The sequence below is a fragment of the Helianthus annuus genome, chromosome 11 (genome assembly GCF_002127325.2).
Source record: "Helianthus annuus cultivar XRQ/B chromosome 11, HanXRQr2.0-SUNRISE, whole genome shotgun sequence".
NCBI lineage: Eukaryota > Viridiplantae > Streptophyta > Magnoliopsida > Asterales > Asteraceae > Helianthus > Helianthus annuus.
The window spans coordinates 182,859,378-182,881,642 of record NC_035443.2 but is presented as its reverse complement, the minus strand read 5'-3'; the positions used below and the strand labels follow the sequence as shown (position 1 = coordinate 182,881,642).

Below are 22,265 nucleotides of genomic sequence, written 5' to 3'. Positions count from 1 at the left end.
CCAAATATCCAAACTTGGATATTATTTTGCCCAGACTTGGGATTTATACATCTGTGTCCACACAGTAAGATGTCACACTAGATTACAGCAGTAATCCTCTAGAAAGAATATGATCGTGCACCACCCAGATGGTTACAACCGTCTGGACACGTGTCATTACCACAGGCATCCCTGAAACCACAAGGAAAGCATGCAATTGGAGAATGATCTCCACTTAATCACTTTCCACGTGGCAATCCCCCAGCCATAGATCAAACCACGATCCGTGTGCATTCATATCGGATCGAGGCAACTTAACGTGGGATCAAATAACTTACCGGAAGAAAATATAACCGCTACGGCGTTAGCATCTTCCGTCATCTTTTCAATAACAGGTTTTCCCTCCCAAACTCCCGGTTATAAATACGAGAACTGTCCAGGTATAAACTCAGATCACACTCACTTCTCAAATACTTTCTCTTCTCCATTACCAATACTTATTCTCACACCGGAGTCGGGTCAAGGAGAGAACCCTCTTCTTCCCTTGGCGAGGCTAACGGTGCTCTTTTTTGCAGAATCACCGGAGAAGAAGTTCGGCAGCAACTGAATCAACCGAGAGAGAGCTAACCCTTTTATGCGGATTCAAACCCCCTAGATATTTCGGTTCCGACCATTTATCTAGTGTTTCTTCAGTTTTCGATATTGCTTATATTCACATATCTGATTGCGGATGTGGCCCCATGGGGACATGGGGTGACGGCGCTGGTGACCCACCGCCTCCTGGTGGTCATTTTAGTGGCATGCCTGAGACTGACGGTAAGTCTTTTACTAAATTATTTTGTAGTCCTTATATTTTATATATTATAAATGTTGTTATTAATTATTTTTGTTTTAATTGCAGCGGTTCCCCCGAAGAGGGTTAGGGGGAAAGCCAAAAATGAGAAACTACGACGTCTGGTAAAAGCGGGGGGGGGGGGTATCGCTTACGTTTGACAGACAGGTCACGTATATCCCCGTTGGTAAATCAAGAGATTTGTTTTCAAGGGAGGCCGGCCTGTATATGTGGCGGACCATCCCGTTTGATAAAATTGGATGGGATAACGTTTCACAATCGCATAAGGATGCCCTCATGAACCACTTACGGGTAAATAAGTTATATGCATAAAATTTTATCAAATATTTAAGCACATGAAAATGCGTCGTTACCATACATGTGCGAAATCGCAGCCGTAAACGGGCCTTTAAACGGCTGCAAACGCGCCGTTAAAGGGCTGCGAAATCGCTGTCGTTTGCGGATGCGTTTGCAGCCGTTTAAAGGTCCGTTTACGGCTGGAAATGTGTCGTTAAACGGCTGCGAATTCGCTACCGTTTAAAGGTGCATTTGCAGCCGTAAACGGGCCTTTAAACGCCTGCAAACGCGCCGTTAAAGGGCTGCGAAATCGCTGTCGTTTGCGGTTGTGTTTGCAGTCGTTTAAAGGCCCGTTTACGGCTGCAAATGTGCCGTTAAACGGCTGCGAATTCGCTGCCGTTTAATGACGCATTTGCAGCCGTAAACGGGCATTTAAACGGCTGCAAACACGTCGTTAAAGGGCTGCGAAATCGCTACCGTTTGCGGCTGAGTTTGCAGCCGTTTAAAGGCCCGTTTACGGCGATTTTGCAGCCATCGTTAAATCTAATTTATATATAATATTTTAAATTTTTTATTTAATTCGTAGGAAAATTTCAATTTTGATGAAGTGGAACGTGATTTAGAGGCGGAAAACTTGATGGGTGGTATTAGGAGTGTGCTTATGAAGCGGTACTCTGACCGCAAACACGATGCTAAAAAATTATTTAAGAGCAAGGGAGGTTAGAATGATATTGAGAGGGCAAGGGCATACCATCCCGCGGATATGCCCTATGATAACTGGTTGAGAACCATCGAAGGTTTCCGGGATGAAAAATAATTAAAAGAAGCGAGGCCAACAAACAAGTACGCGAGAAACAACAATTCCCATACCGCGGGGGAACGTCGTCGTACGGTAGCACCGCCTATAAAAATGTAATGTTTTATGTATGTGTATAATGTTTTATGTATGTGTGCGTGTGTGTAAGCTTTTGTTTATCTAATGTCTAATCTAAGTTTAATGTTAAACAGGATATGGATTGGGTACATACGTATGCTAAACCCACACAGATAATCAAGGGAATTGGGTTGATCCAGTGGTTGAACAAAATTACGTAAGTATTTCTTTTAAGTATAATTTTCTATAACAAATATATATATATATATACATATATATATATATATTTAATCATCTTTGTAAAATACAACGGAACTTACAACAAGCCGCAAATGAATGGAGCGGTGATGGTCCACCAATTGCCCCGTATCAGGAAGCGTTGGGAGAGCGGCAAGGATGGTACCGGGGGATGGGGCCTAAACCTTCTTCCAACACGTCCTCGAACATGTCGTCTTCGCAAGCTCGGACGCAAGAACCCTTTTCTGAGGTAAACTACGCAACTTATAAAATGACAAATGAACGCATGTTTCCTTGTTAAATATATGTTGGTAGCGTTAATTAATATACTAATATACGTTTTGATATCTATTATTGTAGGATTTTGTTAACAGCTTGTTCCAAACCCCGTCCTTTTTGAACCAACTTAACAACTATCTTGCTTCACAAGGAAAAGGAAAAGGAAAGTCAAACGACTACGATTCTGATGACTTATTAGATAATGATTCCGATGAGTGACTTGTTGTTTTTAATGTATGTTTTAATTAAACGTTGTAGGATTATAATGTAGGACTAAAACGTAGTTTGTAATTATATTACCTTTAGTATATGTTCATGGTGTATGTTTGCATTGTTTGAATTAGGCAGGTTCTGTTTTTCGGCCGTAAAACTGGCTGGGTGCATGTATATACAGCTGTTGTATTAAAACTGGTTGTTTGCGCTATTGCCTTATACCTTTACCGGCCATGAGTATCTCAGAAGACCCTTTAGCGGCCACATGTCGTCGCTAAAAGTCTAAGACCAATAGCGGCGACATCGACCTTTAGCGGCGACAACAGGCCAATAGCGGCGACAAATGTAAGCAATACCGGCGCTAAAGGTGTTCCATTCTTGTATTGGTCATAAACACAAGCATATCATGTTAATCCATTTTTATAGGTTTTTTTTTTCAAAATAATCACCAGTGAGGTAAACCCATATAGCCAGGTTAAACCCGTTTTGGTACAAATCAAATTGATGTTTGTTTTTACAATGACTCATTTAACCCAACCTATTTCAATCAGTTTGAACCCGTTTTGCATGTTGATCATCCTGGAGCGCTCGTTTTTCAGATTAATTTACATCTACAACAACCTACCTAGGTGTGTGTGTGTATATATATATATATATATATATATATATATATATGAACGGGATCAGGAGAAAATGCTCAAAAGTGTGAGAACGGTGAGAACGCTTCCTGGCCTAACACATGTCACGCGGCCTAGAAAAGGTCGGAGGGGCTTTTTTGTCCTTTCATATTTCTTTTTTTAAACGCGTGTCACATCCCGTTTCCATTTTTTTGGCGTTTAATAAATTCGCCGCGTTTTATTGTTTGTAGATCAGGATCACAGTTAATATTTTTCGCGTCTTAATTATGTTTTGGCGTTTTTATTGTTTTTTTTAAATGAGGATGTCTGTCTATGATGTAAAAAACATCAGTAATTTTCTTGATGTTTATTATATCAAAGTAGGATAGAGGGCTATAATTTGACCGACAATTTATGGCGTTTTGAAAAGATAAATAAATTCACTTATCCATGTATTGGCATTTAATTTAAGAGTTAATTGCCCGGATGGTCCCTGTGGTTTCACGTTTTTTCATGTTTAGTCCTCACCTTTTGAAAATAACATGTATGCTCCCTATGATTTGTCATTTTGTTACTCAGATGGTCCCCAAATATTTACTCTGGGGACTATCCGAGTAACAAAATGACAAACCATAGGGAGCATACCTGCTATTTCCAAACTAACTGACATTTACTCAGGGACTATCCGAGTAACAAAATGACAAACCATAGGGAGCATACCTGCTATTTTCAAAAGGTGGGGACTAAACGTGAAAAAACGTGAAACCACAGGGACCATCCGAGCAATTAACTCTTAATTTAATAAATGTTTGGTAATAATGTTACCGTTTCTTCATTTTATTGTTTAGCAATTACTGTTTTCGTTCAATTTCATCGGTGAATTAGTGTTGATTTTTCATTAATACCTTGTTTGGCGTTTTTTGGCGTTTTAGAGGAACATTGTGCTTTGCTAGCATCCGTTCTCTCAGTTTTCACACTATCAGTCGTTTTGCTGTTTTTGGCGTTTTATATTAAAAAAATTTTAGTCGAGAATTAGATAATAAAATCAGAGAATTAGATAACAAACAAAAGAAACTGAAAAAAAAATACAAATTATAATCTAATTTCTCTTCCAAATCTTCACTGTCATCATCCTCCTCTGCTTTAACATTTTTGGCGTTTTGAACCTGTTTTTGAATACCTTATGTAGATCCTTTTTTCCTACATAATGCCCGTCTTCATTAAGGGGTAAAAGTCTTTTTTTTTCTTCGTTTTTTCATGAAATTTTGTCCAAATCATTCAGCAAAAGCTTATAGATATACCCACCTCAGATTAGAATCCATTCAGTGAGACTTCATGCAGAACAATACTCAATAAAGAAGAAACGACGTTCCGCATCTCTGGCTTTTTTAAGTATCTTTTTTGGCGTTTAAAGTGTTGGAAAGATGGCGTTTATTTTTTTTTTGGTGGTGTGTTCAGTTGATTGTGCAGATACGTCTCTCTTATAGGATGTTTTTAGCGCGTAGTTTAGGCGGTATTTTTATTTATAATAAATGACATTAATAAAGTAGCGGTCTTTTCAGTTACTGTGTGTATTTTTACTGGTTTTGTTCAGGTTTTTATGAGTTTTTATGGTCTTAGACATTCCATCTTCCAAGTTTGGCGTTTTTTAATGGCTTTAAGTAGTTTTTGGCGTTTGTTTCCATTTTTAGCTTTTAATAATTCTTCTCTAAATTACTTTTATTATAGGTTGGGAGTTTTTGGCGTTTTACTTCATTATGGCGTTTCCCAATAATTAAGACTTTTGGTGTTTTATGAATATAATATTATTTTTTTATTCTAAGTTGAAAAATACATAACAAACAACAGAAAAAGAAAATTAAAAAAATAAAAATAGAAACACTTCATCTTTCAAATCTTCACTGTCGTCAGTCTCTTTCTTCTTTGAAACAGTTTCACTGGCGGTTTGGCTTTGTCATGCTTGTGTTTTTTTGGCCGTTTGGAAAGGCAATATGACATGAGTTTTTTTTTTGAATATGTATCTTCAAACCACTCATCAGTGTCATTCGTCTAATTCTTGCAATTATAATATTCATCAATAACAAAACACAAAAACTGACATAAGTCTAACCCCAGTATCTTTTTCTTGAAGTTTTGTCCATCTCATTCAGCAAAATGTTATTTGAGTCGCAGCACCTCAGGAAAGAATGCGTTTTCCGAAACTTCGTGTAGAACAATATTGAATATACAATAAACGATTTTTGGCATTTTTGGCGTTTTACTGAGGAAATAGTGTATCTGAAAGAACCGTCGATCTTTTGGAATCTTTTTGGCGTTTTCTAAGATGAAAGGTATATAGTAGAAAATATGGCGTTTTTGAGTAGTTGTGTTTGATGTTTTGGGAATTTTGGCGTTTGTAAGTTGAATGGTATATAGTAGAAAATATGGAGTTTCAGGTTCTGGGGGATGTGTTTTTATGTCTTGGATGTTTTTTGTTTATATAGCGATGTGATTTGTTCCGTATTGGCGTTTTATCCATCATTATGGTGTTTTGGTATAGAGGTGTAAAGACGCTTTTACCCTTAATGATGCGCGTCCACGTAAGAAAATTGTTGTTATTTACAAAAATGTCACCGCGCCAATCTAGTCCATAGATTGTTTTAATCGGACGATCGATAAGCGTTCTCACACTTTCTACCGTTTTCTCCAAATCCCGACCCTATATATATATATAGAGTAGGAGTTGGGTGGAAAGTCTATTTTTCCTAGAAAGTCTAGGAAGGAATAAGAATTGGACATGTGTCATTGAGGGATTTTAAGTAGAAGGGCTATCATGTAATTTCACATTTTAATTTTATTTTTGGAATGTATCTTCATTAACTAAAATTCTATGATTTTAGGAGTTTTTATTATCTTCGAATTCAAATCTGGAAGTTAATGTGTTCATTAACTAAAATTCCATGTCACATTACATCGCATATTCCATTGTTCAGAAGATTACTGGAATTTATCAGCATGTTCTTGGGGCTGTGTTTTAATAGTTTACAGGGCTAAAGTCAATTTTTTTATAGATCCCACAATATAAAGATGGTAAAACACAGGGTATGAATCTGATTGCTGTTAAAACACAACTGTATGAATCTGATTGCTGTTAAAACACAACTGTATGAATCTGAATGCTAAAACACAAGTGTATGAATCTGCTTGCTGTTAAAACACAACTGTATGAATCTGTTTGCTGTTAAAACACAACTGTATGAATCTGAATGCTAAAACACAACTGTATGAATCTGCTTGCTGTTAAAACACATCTGTATGAATCTGGATGCTAAAACACAACTGTATGAATCTGAATGCTAAAACACAACAGTATGAATCTGCTTGCTGTTAAAACACATATGTATGAATCTGCTTGCTGTTAAAACACAACTGTATGAATCTGTTTGCTGTTAAAACACATCTGTATGAATCTGAATGCTAAAACACAACAGTATGAATCTGCTTGCTGTTAAAACACATCTGTATGAATCTGCTTGCTGTTAAAACACAACTGTATGAATCTGTTTGCTGTTAAAACACATCTGTATGAAACTGAATGCTAAAACATAATTGTATGAATCTGCTTGCTGTTAAAACACATCTGTATGAATATGGATGCTAAAACACAACTGTATGAATCTGAATGCTAAAACACAACAATATGAATCTGCTTGCTGTTAAAACACATATGTATGAATCTGCTTGCTGTTAAAACACAACTGTATGAATCTGTTTGCTGTTAAAACACATCTTTATGAATCTGAATGCTAAAACACAACAGTATGAATCTGCTTGCTGTTAAAACACATTTGTATGAAACTGAATGCTAAAACACAACTGTATGAATCTGCTTGCTGTTAAAACACATCTGTATGAATATGGATGCTAAACCACAACTGTATGAATCTGCTTGCTGCTAAAACACAACTGTATTAATTTGCTTGCTGTTAAAACACATCGTCAAGAAAACGGAGATGATAAGAACAATATTTGAATGGTGATGATGAACTCGGAGATGGTAGAGATTGGAGAAGTGTTTTAATTTGATCCGGTGCTCTCCATCGTTTCTAAAGTTATCTTCTTCCATGATTGTAGTTATTTTTGGTAGGGATTGAGGTTTCCAAGATGGGTTTGGAGAGAGAGAGAGAGAGAGAGATGGAAAATCGCTTGAATTTAGGAACTGGGCGGTTATCTAATTGATTTAAAACACGGCCATTGACAAAATTGCCCCTACTCATTTAAAACAATCAATTAATTAAACTCAAATATTACAAGATTGCCCATTGATTTAATCTCAACCCTTAAACACACCAATCGGATGGACCAGATCGCTTCCTAGACTTTCTAGGAAAAACACACTTTCCGTGCGAACCCTACTCTCTCTCTATATATATATATTTCTAAAAAGTCGTTGTCATTAAGGATTCATAAGTTATGAGATATATTTTGACAAAAAGTTCCCGTATTAGGGGTAGGGGTGGTCATCACTCACTCACAACTTACAATCAAGTTTCGCCACGTCATCGAGCTTTATTCCACCATTGGTGATGGATTTTAATGGAAATGCTCATCACTCACAACACCCAACAATAAACCCTCACATTCCTCACCTTCTTCCATTCTTCACGCGTGATACAATTGAGTGGCGATGGTGTTTGGGATTGTTTCACGCGTGATATACAATCGTCACGGGGTAAAAGACCACCACCCCGAGTCCCCTTATATAAGTTAAAACTTTAAACTTTAATCCTTATTAAAGTTTTAATAAAGATTTAGTTTACACTACAGAAAAACAGAGCTTTAGCGACGACAATTGTCGCCGCTAAAAGTCCCACATGTCGCCGCTAAAAGTATTAGCGGCGACAGGTCGCCGCTAATGGTCCGTCGCTAATGGTTATTTGTCGCCGCTAATGATGTCGCCGCTAAAGGTGTTTCACTTTTAGCGACGACATTTTTTATCTTTAGCGACGACATTTGTCGCCACTAAAAGCCAGAAAAAAAAGTAAAAAAAAAAAATCAATTTTACTGCTATATCCAATTTTCCCGAATAAATACCAAACCATTGATGTATACATATTACACATAAAAGTACATAAAAGACGACAATATAAACCGTCTGAAACATGTTCGCCCTCGGGCCAGCTGTACACATGCAAATGACGACCATATAAACCGTCTGAAACATGTTCGCCCTCGGGCCAGCTGTACACATGCAAATGACGTCTGAAACATGTTCGCCCTCGGGCCAGCTGTACACATGCAAATGACGACCATATAAACCGTCTGAAACATGTGAAGGTTGAATCCGTGTGTAAAAGCAGCTGGAGCTCCCCATGATGTATTAATCATGGTTTTATGTCGAGGTTGGTACCAATAATCATATCCAAACAATGGACTATGCCCAGGTTTCTCGCACCTAAAATATAAGCAAATTTTGCAATATATTATTATGTATAATTTCATATCATAGCAGAATGTATTAACAAATACCACGGTTAAGGCTCACTTACTAATGAACATGTCAGTTAGACAATGTTTTATTTATAATGGATATAATAAAAATGTTACACTTAGTTACCTTCCTTTCACATTGAAATCTGAATCAAGAAGTAGGAAGCCATTTCCTTCCGCTTTTCCATCTTTGTCTCCAAGGCAGGAGACCATTATGTCACCAGAAGCAAGACAATGAGCGGTGTGGGGATATGTGAGCCCTGTTTGGCTTATGATGTCAGCGGGCTCAACCACCTTATGGAAGGTGGGGCCTGTGGATCCTTTTGTGTGTCAACAACATATATTCGACCAGACCTGAAATAATGATACAGACAATCATTTGAGATAAAACGGTTTTGGTAATAGAAATGATACAGACAATCATTTGAGCGTTATGCAAATTCTGTAAATTTATAGAACACAAATCCAAACGTCCTCTTACCCATCCCATTCCACAAATAATCTTGATATGCAAACAGACATTTTACATTACACATCTACTTCATAAATGAAAACTAGTCTTTTGACTATCAAAAGTCAACTGTTTTCTTATTGGTGGTTAGAGATACATACACAAGAGCCGGCAAAACAAGAAATCTTCGATTTTGTAAAGGAGGTCAAACATGTATTTAATGGTATGGAGTAAGTTTCTAGTAATGATTTGTACATAAACATAACGATTTTTTTACTGTCAACTTACCTCCGGCCAAACAGACGTAGCCTCACTTCCTGTAAACAAGTATTGTCCAAGAAAGATGGTGTCACCGAGCTTTACAGTCTACAAACACCAAAATATTCTTCAAATTAAATCAGAGTGGATGACACGAGCGCATAGGACCTAGCAATAACCAAATATAACGACACATAATAAACTATCACCTTTGCTAAACCACCAAAGTTAACTGGCAATAAATCTGAAGTTGCTTCTTTCTCTTGATCGGGTGTTAAAACAACAAAGGAATCTGCTTCAAGGGGTATAGGATGATTACCTTTGTTAACAACCAGGAGCTCAGGACCAGTTGTATCTAACATAACCTGATGATATAAAACACACATTTATTGTTCCCCTTTGTTCAACCTTTTACATGACGCATACTTCTAAACACATATTGTTTTTTTCAATGGGCTAACTAGTAATGAAACTTACAGAGCACAACTTCTTTGTTTTCTTGATAGCAGTTTTTAGGTTTTGCAATGTCTCCTGATGAAACTCAGCATCACCCCATGTAAAAATCAAAACGCGCCACTACACGCAGAAAACTAACAAATATCACAAGAAAGAACTAAAAAGTGCTAATCAGCAGCCACATATATATTGTCCGAATTTGTAATGAACACCTCTAGTGTCCATGTTTGCGGGTTGGTGGGTTCAACCCGACCCGAACCCGAAAATCATATCATACATATTAACCCAAACACGACCCGAAGTTTCGTGGGTTGACTCGAACATGACACGTTCAACCCGAATTTTTTTATTTTTTTATGAAACTAATATATTAAAATTAAAATTTACTTAAAAACACTAATGTATATAACTCAATTATATTTAAATTATAAAATCTCATGTTAGTTTCTCTTTTTAAGTTATAATTATGACATAAAATACACTCTATTTAAATTATGACATAAAATATATTGTAAAAAATTAATACAATATAAATGTGTTAAATGGGTCAACCCGTCAACCCGACCGGGTTAACCCGAACCCGACCCGTTAACCTAAACGGGTTCATGGGTTAACCAAAACGGATTTCAGATTGGCAGATGAGGAGACGAAGCAGCATACCGTAGTGCTGTGTTAGGTTACGAACAAAGAGTAAAAACCCCGCTCTTTTTTGGTCGGCCATCCTGTCATACATATCTGTACCCACGGAAATTGAGCTGTCATACACCAACATCAAAAGTAAGTGAACATACAAGCTGAAATGAGTACATACAAAGCATAAACCTGTTACAGAATTTATCAAGCCCAAATTATTCATAGAATAAAGATGAAAGACATGTAGCATGTCCACATTAAGTGATCAATACATAAAAAAAAATCACCAGCTTGTCATTATTCTGTACTTCATAGTTTAACAAAACTCTTAATTCAAGGTATTCAAATAGGAACTTAAACTCAATTTTCTGAAACTATTAACTAGCAATATAACACATACTATAACCATGAAAAGGAAGCTTTCATACATAATCTGCTGCCTATTTTACCAAACTTATCCCCAAACCTATATATACAATTAATAAACATCACAACAAAGTCTTCTATCATCCTAAACTCAACCATAAACACTAAAATCATGTAACAAAAACAGCAAAAACAAACCATCACAACAAAGTCTTCTATCATCCTTACCCCCCCTAAGAATTATGACTAACCCAAAACAATCCATATATTTTTACACAGAGTCCATTTCAACCCAAATTTATACAATTGGGTCAGGATTGTCGGGCCTACCTACAAACATACATGCTTATACATACTATACTACACATTCCCCAATCCCACATTGCAGCCTCATTGTTCACTTATACCCCACAGTTCATTTTACAAATCAAACTATCTATTCCTCAATACCCAAAATCCTAACTTCTGAAGTACCTTATATCTTTATTATATGTGTGTAGATATTGATTCCAGTCAAAGAGGAAAACTGAACAAAATTGATTTAAATCAAAGATGTGCAGAGCACCAAGTATCAATTTAAATTAGGGTTTAAGCATATCACTAAAATGAAAGGACACAAGCATAAGGATTCAGTTACTTACCTGTTGTAAACAAGCCGCAAACCAGTTTCACCCTAAAACCCACATTCACGCCGGAAACCACCTTCACGCCGGAACTTTGAAGGGGGAAATTTAGGGCTGGAAAGAGAGCAACGATGGGAATTTAGGCTGAAAAGAGAGAGATAAAAATGGATTTGGGGGAGAAAAGTACAGGAAAGTGGTGGGAAATTCTCCCGCTTGTGAAAATGAAATTGCTTTTAAAACCCTAGTCGTCCGATCCGAACATTCATCAACGGCTGACGGTGCTTCATTTAGTCATGATGCGGATCAACACCTTTAGCGGCGACCTTTTAGAAGTCGCCACTAATAAGGTCGCCACTATTGCCCTAATTTCTTGTAGTGTTACACTGCGTTTAAACAAGTTATATTAAAAACTCAAAGATAAATAGTATTTGAGTTATAATTTATAAGTTATTGAACATATAATTTATTTTTTTATAAATAGTATGGTATAATTGTACAAAATAAACAGGTATAAAGGTATTTACTTCCCAAATCACCAAGTAAATACTTATAAGTTATAACTCAAATACTATTTATCAGGACGTTGACAACAAATTTCAACTTTGTGGTGTGCTCAATAGAAGAAAACATCTGGATTAGCTCTCTGTTGATGAACTACAAAGTTCATTATTAGTTCATGAACATAAGCCACTTAAAACAGTCTCTGATGAACAAGTCTTGAAGGTGGAACTGAGAGACATGAACAAAAAGGGATATGGTTTTTAGATTCGACATGTTCAAACCACATGACATGTTTAAGGGAATGGTTTATACACATGGATAAAAGCTATAGCCACATGGTTCGGCTTGCAAAAGATGTAAGATTGAAGGTCAAGGGTCTTGGAGACATTCGCCTAACCGTGGATGGAATAACTCGAGTTATCACTGACGTTTACATAAAGGGGAGACTTTTGAATTTTTTTAAACGATTCAAAGTCCTAGTAGAGAATGAAACTGGAACCAAAATCAAGTGCTTGAGAAGCGATATGGGTGTGGAATTCACTTCAAACTCTTTTAAGGACTTTTTTGTGAATTGAATGGTATCAAACGACAATTGACCGCTTCCTCAACAAAACGGAGTGGCGGAACGTCGTAATCGCACGATCATGAACACGGTGCGGTGGCTTTTAGTCGAGAAATCCATGCTTAAGTATTTCTGGCCTGAAGCAATAAAGTGGGCATGTCACGTACATATAAGTCGAAGCTTAGATGACAAAGTACCGGAGGAGTTTTGGACTGGTATTTAACCTAGTATTGAGCATTTTCAAGTTTTTGGTTGTGTTGGTTATGCTCATATACTTTACAACTGAACCAACACCTACCACTGTTACAACACCCAGAACCAAAACCCCAACATAAGCCGAACCGTCTACTCATGCTCGAAAGGCACCTGCTTGGATGAGTGACTACAGATCTGGTCAAGGTTTATTAGATGAAGAAATCATTGAAGACGAAACGGGTTTTGCAATGTGTAGCTTTCTAGATGATCCTACGACTTATGAAGATGCATGCAAGGAAGAGAAACGACAATTGATTCTCCAGGTGAGAGATGTGTTATGTGATGTTCTTAAGTGGGCCGGGATCTCTGCCAAAAAAGAGGCTCCAGTAAATTTCCTGACTCACCCCTTAGAGGGGAGGTCCACTTTACGTCCAGCGGACATCCTTGTGGTTGGATGGGAAGGGGGGAAACACGCTTGTGTAGATCTAACTGGAGTCTCCCCCCTTGTCGGGCTCAAAGACAAGGGTTTTGTCGTAGGGCAAGCGGTGCTCAAGGCAGAGGCGAGCAAAGTGGCAAAACATGAGAAAGCCTGCCTGGAGAATCAACATGTGTTTGTCCCTTTTGCGTTTGATACCTTTGGTGGTCTCGCTCCTGACGCTGTACGACTTTTGAATCGGGTTCAAAAAGTCGTTAATAGTAATTCTTCGTCGCCAAAGGTTTCAAACGTTGTATTTAGTAGAATTGGTTTTTCTATTCAAAAGGGGGTGGCGGCGCAACTTGTTGCCCGACTACCTGCCATTGCTTTGTAATTGCCCTTTTTCGTGTGGAATGATATTATAATTTTATCTAAAAAAAAGAAGAGAAATGGGTAAAAGCAATGGAAAACGAGATTTCGGCTATTGAACAAAAATAAACTTGGGAATTGGTTAATGGAAAACTAGATCATTGTTGTTGATAATTTATTCCGAATTTCATTGTGGGATTATTTTCACAGGTAAGTTTTTAGTTATTGACAGTTGAAGTCGTCTCCATAACCTGATCTGATCTGATCGTTATTCGTCGTATATATGTTCCAGTTTTTGTTTTTCCAATGGACGACAAGGTTTGCGTAATTGTGCGCCTTATTAATCGTTATCCTCCATCTAGATCACCTCTTTACCCCCCTTATTAGTCATTACTGTTTTTGTCAGCTTCATCTCCTTTGTGTGGCGATTCACTTCCAACACGTCACCACTCTAGTCACTCTTTGTTCAGATCTGAACCAATTCGTGTGGTGTGTTTTTAACCACACATTTGCGACCATTGTACAAAGAAAAGGAGAACATTGGCGTCGACATTTGCGATCGAGGGAGAGAGCAATGGAGGCTACCATACAACGAACATATGTACCAACCAGAGGAATGGAAACGATCAAACGAAGATTACTATTCGTTTCATTTAGATAATCATATCTGTATGTATTATATAAAATGACTTAACTTTATTTAAGCAAATATTTGAACCTAATCCTTTTAACCATGAACCCATAGGATTTTTCTCTTTTCCATATTTACCGGGGAGTCGTAATCACGAAGATCACGACCGAGTATTTCTAGTATAAATTTCGTTGAAAACAAAGTTGTATTAAAAACTATAATACTTTTTGGTATCGCATGCTATATCATTGTCAGAGCCATATGGTATGTGATGAACCGAACCGATGATATGTAATCCGTAGAGTGGATTAATCTCCAAAGAAGTGAAGGAAGAAAGACAATTTTGGGGCAATTTTCTGTGTGTTTTTCATTCATGCAAAACCAAATATAAATATGCAGGAGACTAGTGGGTTAAACACCCATGTCCCTTATTTCATGCCACTATTCTACCATGCAACCACTAACACACTAACATGCATCATGGGAATATTCTAAGGATAATGAAAACATAAACAATTCAATAAACGTGCAGAAATAAAATGCAGAACTGGTGCTTCAATTTGCCAAACGGGCTGGTTTCTTAAGTGAGCGCTTGGGCCTTCCTTGTTGGGCTTCGGTGGCAGCTGGACTCATTGGCAAAGCCACGCCCCCCCCCCCCCCTCTCAATTTTCCCAAAACCGGGGGGGGGGAGGGCGACAACGTATATACCTATACAAAAGTACTATTCATAACACTACGCATCGAAAAGTTCGGTGGGCGGGCGCCCCCGGACATACACTATCCTGCGCCTTTTGCTGGACTAACCCTTAGCTGGGCTTCGGTTGTAGTTGGACGGGCCTGACCAGTATCATCTCCCTCCCCTCGAAAACTAGCATTGTCCTCAATGGCTGTGAAGTTTGGAAATTGCTGTTCAAGGACCTCTTTGTCTCTCAGGTAGCTTCCTCTAGTGGTTTATTCTCCCATTGGATTAAGAGTTGCGTTCGACCGCCATTATCCAGTCTTGCATCGAGGATTGTCTTTGGCAAGGGGGCGAGCTCTACGTCAGGATAAAATTTAGCTAAGTCACCTGGATTTGTGGAGGTGATGCCGTGGCTTGTCTTCAAGAGTGAAACGTGAAAGACCGGATGAATCCGAGATGACACTGGCAAATCCAGCTTGTATGCAACTTTCCCGATTCGCTCTAAAATTCGGTAGGGTTTGGGTCCGTAAAACCGTCGCGACAGTTTGTGATTGGAGCGATTCTCTACTGAGTTTTGACGGTACTTTTGCAACCGTAAATAAACAAAATCGCCTACCGAAAAGTCTTTATCTGCGTGTTTCTTGTTGGCTTGTTTTGCCATCTTTTGTTTGGCCAATTCAATGGATTGTTTGAGGCTGGTAATAAGGCGCTGATGTTCAAGTAAAGAAGAATCAATAGAGGTCGTCTTAGTAGTACCTGGAATGTAGTCGTGAATTGAAGCGACACCATACAAAGCGCGAAACGGTGACATTTTGATTGTAGAATGGTACGCGGTGTTGTAGGAGAACTCGGCTAAGTAAAGATAGCGTTCCCACTTCTTCGGTTCATCAAAAACAAAGGCTCGAAGGTACATTTCGAGGCACCTATTAACAACCTCGGTTTGCCCATCCGTTTGAGGGTGGTAAGCGCTGGAATGAATTAATTTTGTACCCATTTGCCGAAATAATTCCTTCCAAAAGCCACTAATAAAGACCCGGTCTCTGTCGGAAACAATCGTTGTCGGCAATCCATGTAGTCGATATATTCCGCGCATGAATATCGAAGCTAAAGACACCGATGTGTAGCCGGTTGGTAACGCAATAAAATGTGCGAATTTGGATAAGCGATCAACTATCACCCATATCGTCGTTTTCCCTTTGGACGATGGTAAGCTTGTGATAAAATCCATGGAGATGTCGTTCGACGGACGTTCAGGGGTTGGGAGGGGCTGAAGTAGGCCGTAGGGTTTATGGTTGGGGTTTTTTATGGCTTGGCAAACTTCACAACATTTAATGAATTCAGCAACATCTTTTTCTAAGCCCGACCATGTGAAAGAACCCGAAATGCGCTTGATTGTACCATTGATGCCCGAATGACCACCTAAGAATGAAGAATGAAACTCTTGTAATAACCGTTGGCGAAGGTCGAAAGTCGGCGGAACATACAGATTGCCATGCACATAAAGCAAGCCATCACGTAAAAGGTGATGTGGGAACCCGAGCGGGTCCGCTTGCACCGAGTCCACCAATTGGCGTCCATTTACATCATTGCGGTAATAGAGTCGTATTTCATCAAGCCATGTTGCTTTTGGATGTGAAAGAGCTAACATGGATGGAATGTCGACCCGACTTAATGCGTCTGCAACATTGTTTTCCTTCCCGGGTTTAAAATGAATTTCAAAATCGTAACCCATTAACTTGGTAACCCACTTTTGTTGTTCCGGAGTTTGAATCGTTTGGGTAAGAATATGTTTGAAACTATGATGGTCGGTATAAATTCAAAACCGGCAACCCAAAAGGTATTGACGCCACTTTTTTACGGATTCGGTGATGGCGTATAACTCTTTTGTATAAGTAGACTGGCTTTGCTTAGTGGTACACAGTTTCTTGCTAAAAAACGAGATGGGCTTATTATCTTGGGAAAGCACCGCGCTGAATGCATGACCCGACGCATAGGTGGCGACGTCTAAAGGTTTGGTGAAATCAGGTAAAGCTAATGTGACCAATGTTTTCATTTGGTTTTTTAGTGCAAGAAAAGCTTTGTTAGCCGCAGCGCACCATGCAAAATCTTTTTGTTTCAAAATATCGGTTAAATGAGCGGCGATGCTTGCATACCCTTGAACGAAACATCGGTAATAACCAGTTAATCCCAAGAAGGCTCGAAGGATGGTGAAGGAAGATGGTTGTGGCCATTGTTGAATTGCCTGAATTTTATCCGGTTCCGGCACAACTCCGGCGGATGATATTTTGTGGCCGATAAAAGAAATTTCTGGTACACCAAATACACATTTGGAGGCTTTTGCATGGAAGTGGTTTTGTTGAAGTGTTTGGAACACGTACTGTAGATGTTTGTAGTGATCTTCTTGTGTGCCACTATAAATTAAAATATCATCAAAGAACACTAAAACAAATTGCCTTAATACCTTACGAAATAAGTCGCTCATCGCCGATTGAAATGTGGAAGGGGCATTTGATAACCAAACGGCATAACGAGGTATTCGTAATGGCCACCCGTAGTACGAAAAGCTGTTTTGTGGATATCGTCTTGTGCGACTCGCATGTGATGCCCGCAGGTTAATTTTTGAAAAAATCGTTGCACCATGGAGTTCGTCCAAGAGCTCATCAATAGTTGGAATCGGAAAACGATCACGAATTGTGACTGCATTTAGAACTCGATAATCAACACAAAAATGCCAACAGCCATCCTTTTTTAACCAATAATACCGGAGAGGAAAACGGGCTTTGGCTCGGACAAATAATCCCATTCTGGAGCATTTCGGTGATAAGCTGGGACATAACTTGTTTCTGATCATGAGGATACCGGTATGGTTTGACGTTAACGGGTTGGGATTCATTAATTAGAGAATGTGATGGTCGTGTGATCGGGTGGGAGACAAAGTGTGAGGTTCCTCAACCAAGGACTGAAAGTGTTGAAGTAGGTTGGTGATAGAAGGGTTGGCATGGGTTGTGGTGGCTGTGGGATTGGTGGCGGGTTCATAAGTCATCGTGTGTAGGGAGGCTATGGAGTTGTGACGGAGTAGGGTGGATAACGAGTTAGGTGAACACGGTCGACCCAACGATTCGCCGTGGATAGTATGGGTGCGGCCATCTTTGGTGAATGAGATCTCGGGTATCAAAAAGTCAGCCGAGAGACGGCCTAATGATGCTAACCAAGTGATACCCAGTACGATATCAGTTCCTTCAACGGGCAAAACATAAAATGGAATGATAAAACTTGCCTTTTGGACATGAAGATTAATATCTGGACAAAAACCATTACAGTGGATGAATTCGCCATTGCCGACCATGACGTCGAACTTAGGAATGGTATTGGCTGCAAGTTGGAGAAGCGAGGCGAAGCGAGGCTGAATGATGTTGTGGGTGCTTCCACAGTCGATAAGAATTGTGACAGGATGGCCGTTGATATACCCGGTGGCGCGTAGGATTTGTGGCGACGGAAACCCAAAATAGGCGGCATCAGATAAAGAGAGCATGTGTGGGGTTGTTGGATCGGGCGGCTTAAGGGTGTCGGAATATGTGATGTCATCGACAAGATCTTCCCGGTCGTCGTTATCAACAATAAACAAGAATTGAGGAGGTGAACATTTGTGACCAGGGAAAAATTTCTCAGGGCATCTAAAACATAGACCTTCCTTTTTTTCTCTGTTGGAGTGCTTCTACCGATAAACGTGTAAAGGGTAGGGTATTCATGGGTTTGGGTGGGGTAGGTAAAAGTGGTTGAGTTAAAGTAGGAGTGATTGTTGAGGATGTAGGGGTCAACGATGAAGAGGGAGTCGATGTGGGGAAGTTGTTGCGAGCTAGGTAAGTGTACTTAGGTTTAGATGGATGCGAAAATTTCTCTTCCACGGATTTGGCTAACCCGATGGCGTCATAAAGTGTGGTGGGGCAGAGGACGGCTAGTTCGTTTCGTATTTCTGGTTTAAGGCCAGAAATAAAACAACTTCGTAAAGCCTGATGGTTCAACCCGGTAACCCGGTTGCTAATGCGCTCGAACTCGGTAAGGTAAGCTGTGACGGTAGTGGTCTGGGTCAATTTAAATAATGCGGTTTCGTGGTCTTCGAAAGCTGAAGGGCCGAAACGGCGCTCAACTTCATGCTTAAAAGGGCCCCAGGATGGCAAAATTCCGTTATTGGCCAAGTTTTTGATACCACGCAAGAGCGTCGCCGATGAAATAGAAAACTGCTAAAGAGACTCGTTCGTCGATCGGAATTTTGTAATACGTGAAGAAGTTCTCCGCTTGAAAGATCCATCCTAATGGATTGGAGCCATCAAAGAACGGAAGGGTGATTTTCGGTGTACGTGCATGGTGGTTAACATCGGATGGTTTTTCATGGGTTTTGATTTTGAAACCAGAGGGTGAATCAGTGGTGGTTTTTTCGGATAGAGTAGTGAGAACATTGACCTGGAGATCGAGTTTAGTGTGAAGGTTTCGGGTTTTGTCGATGAGTTGTTGAAAATGGGCGGCTTGTTGGGCGGCGGCGGCGGTGGTGGAGTTTATAAGTTGCTGTATTAAGTCGTTGGTGGTGGGGGTGGGTCGTCGGTGTTGTCACGGCGAGGCGGCATGGTGGTGGAGGGGAGTTTGCTAATGAAAGCACCAATTATATGTAATCCATAGAGTGGATTAATCTCCAAAGAAGTTAAGGAAGAAAGACAATTTTGGGGCAATTTTCTGTGTGTTTTTCATTCATGCAAAACCAAATATAAATATGCAGGAGGCTAGTGGGTTAAACACCCATGTCCCTTATTTCATGCCACTATTCTACCATGCAACCACTAACACACTAACATGCATTATGGGAATATTCTAAGGATAATGGAAACATAAACAATGCAATAAATGTGCAGAAATAAAATGCAGAACTGGTGCTTCAATTTGCCAAACGGGCTGCTTTCTTAAGTGAGCGCTTGGGCTTTCCTTGTTGGGCTTCGGTGGCAGCTGGACTAACCCTTAGCTGTGCTTCAGTTGTAGTTGGATGGGCCTGACCCGTATCAATGGATTCTGATGGAATAACATCTGTACCAATATCAGTGTTAATAGAAAAGGTACTTTATTCGTTTTTATGGTTTTCGATCAATATAAAATATATATTGATTGATGTCTTCTTAGACATATCATGATATTGGTTTTTAGGTTTTTATCTTATGGATGCTATAAAAAATATTGGGGAAATCCAACGAGTTCAATCTATATAATAAACGTTCTATCATCGGCCACGTCACCATATCCCCACACTCATTCACTCAGTTAACATATGTTATGATAGCACTCACTCTCACTCACCCTTTTATTTAATATTTTTATACAATTAATACTAATTATTCTAGAGTAAATTACAAGTTTTGTCCTTTATGTTTGTCCCAAATTTCAGGCGCTGTCCTTTATCTTTAAAATTGATGAGTTTTGTCCTTAACGTTTCAAAATCCTGCACATGAGGGTATTATTGTCATTTCATTTTCTTAGGGTCTATTTTGTAAACAAATTTTATTAAGGGACTATTTTGTAACAAAAATAAAAATAAAATGTTATATAATCATCTATTATCATCTGAGAAAGCTCTCCATCTCTCTTATAATCCATCTACAAACGACCGTCGCTCCGATTCAACTGAGATGATGATGATAATGGATGCCCCGATTCAACTTCACCACCACCGCCGCCATACCCTTCTCTCTGTATCATTCTCTCTCTGACCCGATCCATCTCTCTTCTCTCTCTCTCATCTGAAATTCCATCCATCTCATATCTCAAAAATCTGAAATTTTCAACAGACTTCAAGAGTAAATCAGATTTAATAGCAGCTTCAGTAGCAATAGATATACCATTACCTGAAGTCGACACATAGAGGCCCTCAGCGTTCTTGTTTGCCTCCGACATACGTTTTGCCCAGTCCCCCAAAGCAGTTACGAAGCCTGAGCTTGCTTGTTCATGGGTTGTATGATGCAGAGCATTTGGATAGTTTCCATCTTTCACAACTCTAGGGGAGACGGAAGAGGAGGGGGTGCAGCGAGATTCCAAAGCAGTTATGTCACACCCCAATATTTCCACATATTACCGGTGGGCCCGGTGGGGAGTATCGTGACGTAGTTGATATCATCATTGTCAACACACACAATAATATAGCACAGCGGAAGGCTGGGTAAATAAACTATTACAAACCATACTGTCTGTCGATGTTCGAACACAAGAAAATACAGACTGGAATGTAATAAGATCCACAGGCGGATCATAAAGTACAAAGAAACAAAAACTACAGACTCAGGGTATCTATGGGATTTGCAAGATCCTCTACAACACCCTATAGCTCCAGCCTATTTCGATAAGTACCTGTCAAATCAATCATTAGGAAAATACGTCAGTATACACTGGTAAATACAATTTAACTGACTCATTTTGAAAACATTTAAGAAAATTGGTTTAGATGCACAAGGCACAAATCTTTTATAACTTGGGACAATCTTAATAAAATCTTGTATACAGTTTTACATGCTTGTCATACATGTGGGGCCGGTTTGTAAGCCGGACATGATTAACTGACTCACCACTTATAGAACCCACAAAGGAGTTATCCCCAACTTGTGGGTAAATTAATATTTAGCATTTGCATCTGTCGGGTGCATGCCTGCACCCCGTGCATAGTCGTGGCCATTAATAACTTAAATGAGCCAAGGATATCCAGGACACGGTCGTTAACCCCCAAATGTTTATGTTATCAAACAATACAGATTAAAACGGGTTATGCGGATTTATTAAATCACAATCCGACTAAATAATCCCATACCCGACCAAGCGGTATTAATATACCGTATCCCAAGCCCGTATAGGGAAAATAAGTTAAAAGTATTTACCTGATGTAGCAGTAAATTCCTAAGATTCTTGAAAGATACTTTTTACCGGAAGCTATAAATCTGTATAGAAGGTTTAATTATCTATTAGGATGCTAATGGGTCTTTACTTAAGTCGGAGACTTAGACCAACTAGCTAGAAAGAAACCTTACGGACCTAACCGGTAGATTAAACGGAGACCGGGATAGAATGTGATTTAGACCCGACAAGCTTGGATACTTGTATAATATGGGTAAACTAAATACATTCTGGAAAATGAGGTTTTAATAACTAGGTTAAGCCCGTTTCGGCTATTTTACGTAAACTAGTCACGTAAACCAATCCGAACGCGTAAATGCGTAACGGGTAACCGGACAAACTATAAACAGGTCTTAATCATTATTATGCTCATAATATGTCAATATATCAGTAGTATATCAACATTTA

General features: G+C 39.1%; 1 long non-coding RNA gene across 2 annotated transcripts; it reads right to left on the bottom strand.

Annotated features, from left to right (window-relative positions):
* Positions 1-8,398: 8,398 nt before the first annotated feature.
* LOC110891396 lies at positions 8,399-11,953 on the bottom strand. Of its 2 annotated transcripts, none has more exons than XR_002565297.2 (7): positions 11,603-11,953; positions 10,623-10,717; positions 9,984-10,082; positions 9,716-9,871; positions 9,537-9,614; positions 8,925-9,151; positions 8,399-8,762 (listed from the first exon to the last, which is right to left on the bottom strand). It is a non-coding gene; the product is annotated as an uncharacterized LOC110891396 (long non-coding RNA). The 2 variants fall into 2 exon arrangements; XR_002565298.2 differs by having other exon boundaries at positions 10,623-10,697.
* Between the last annotated feature and the right edge of the window lie 10,312 nt (positions 11,954-22,265).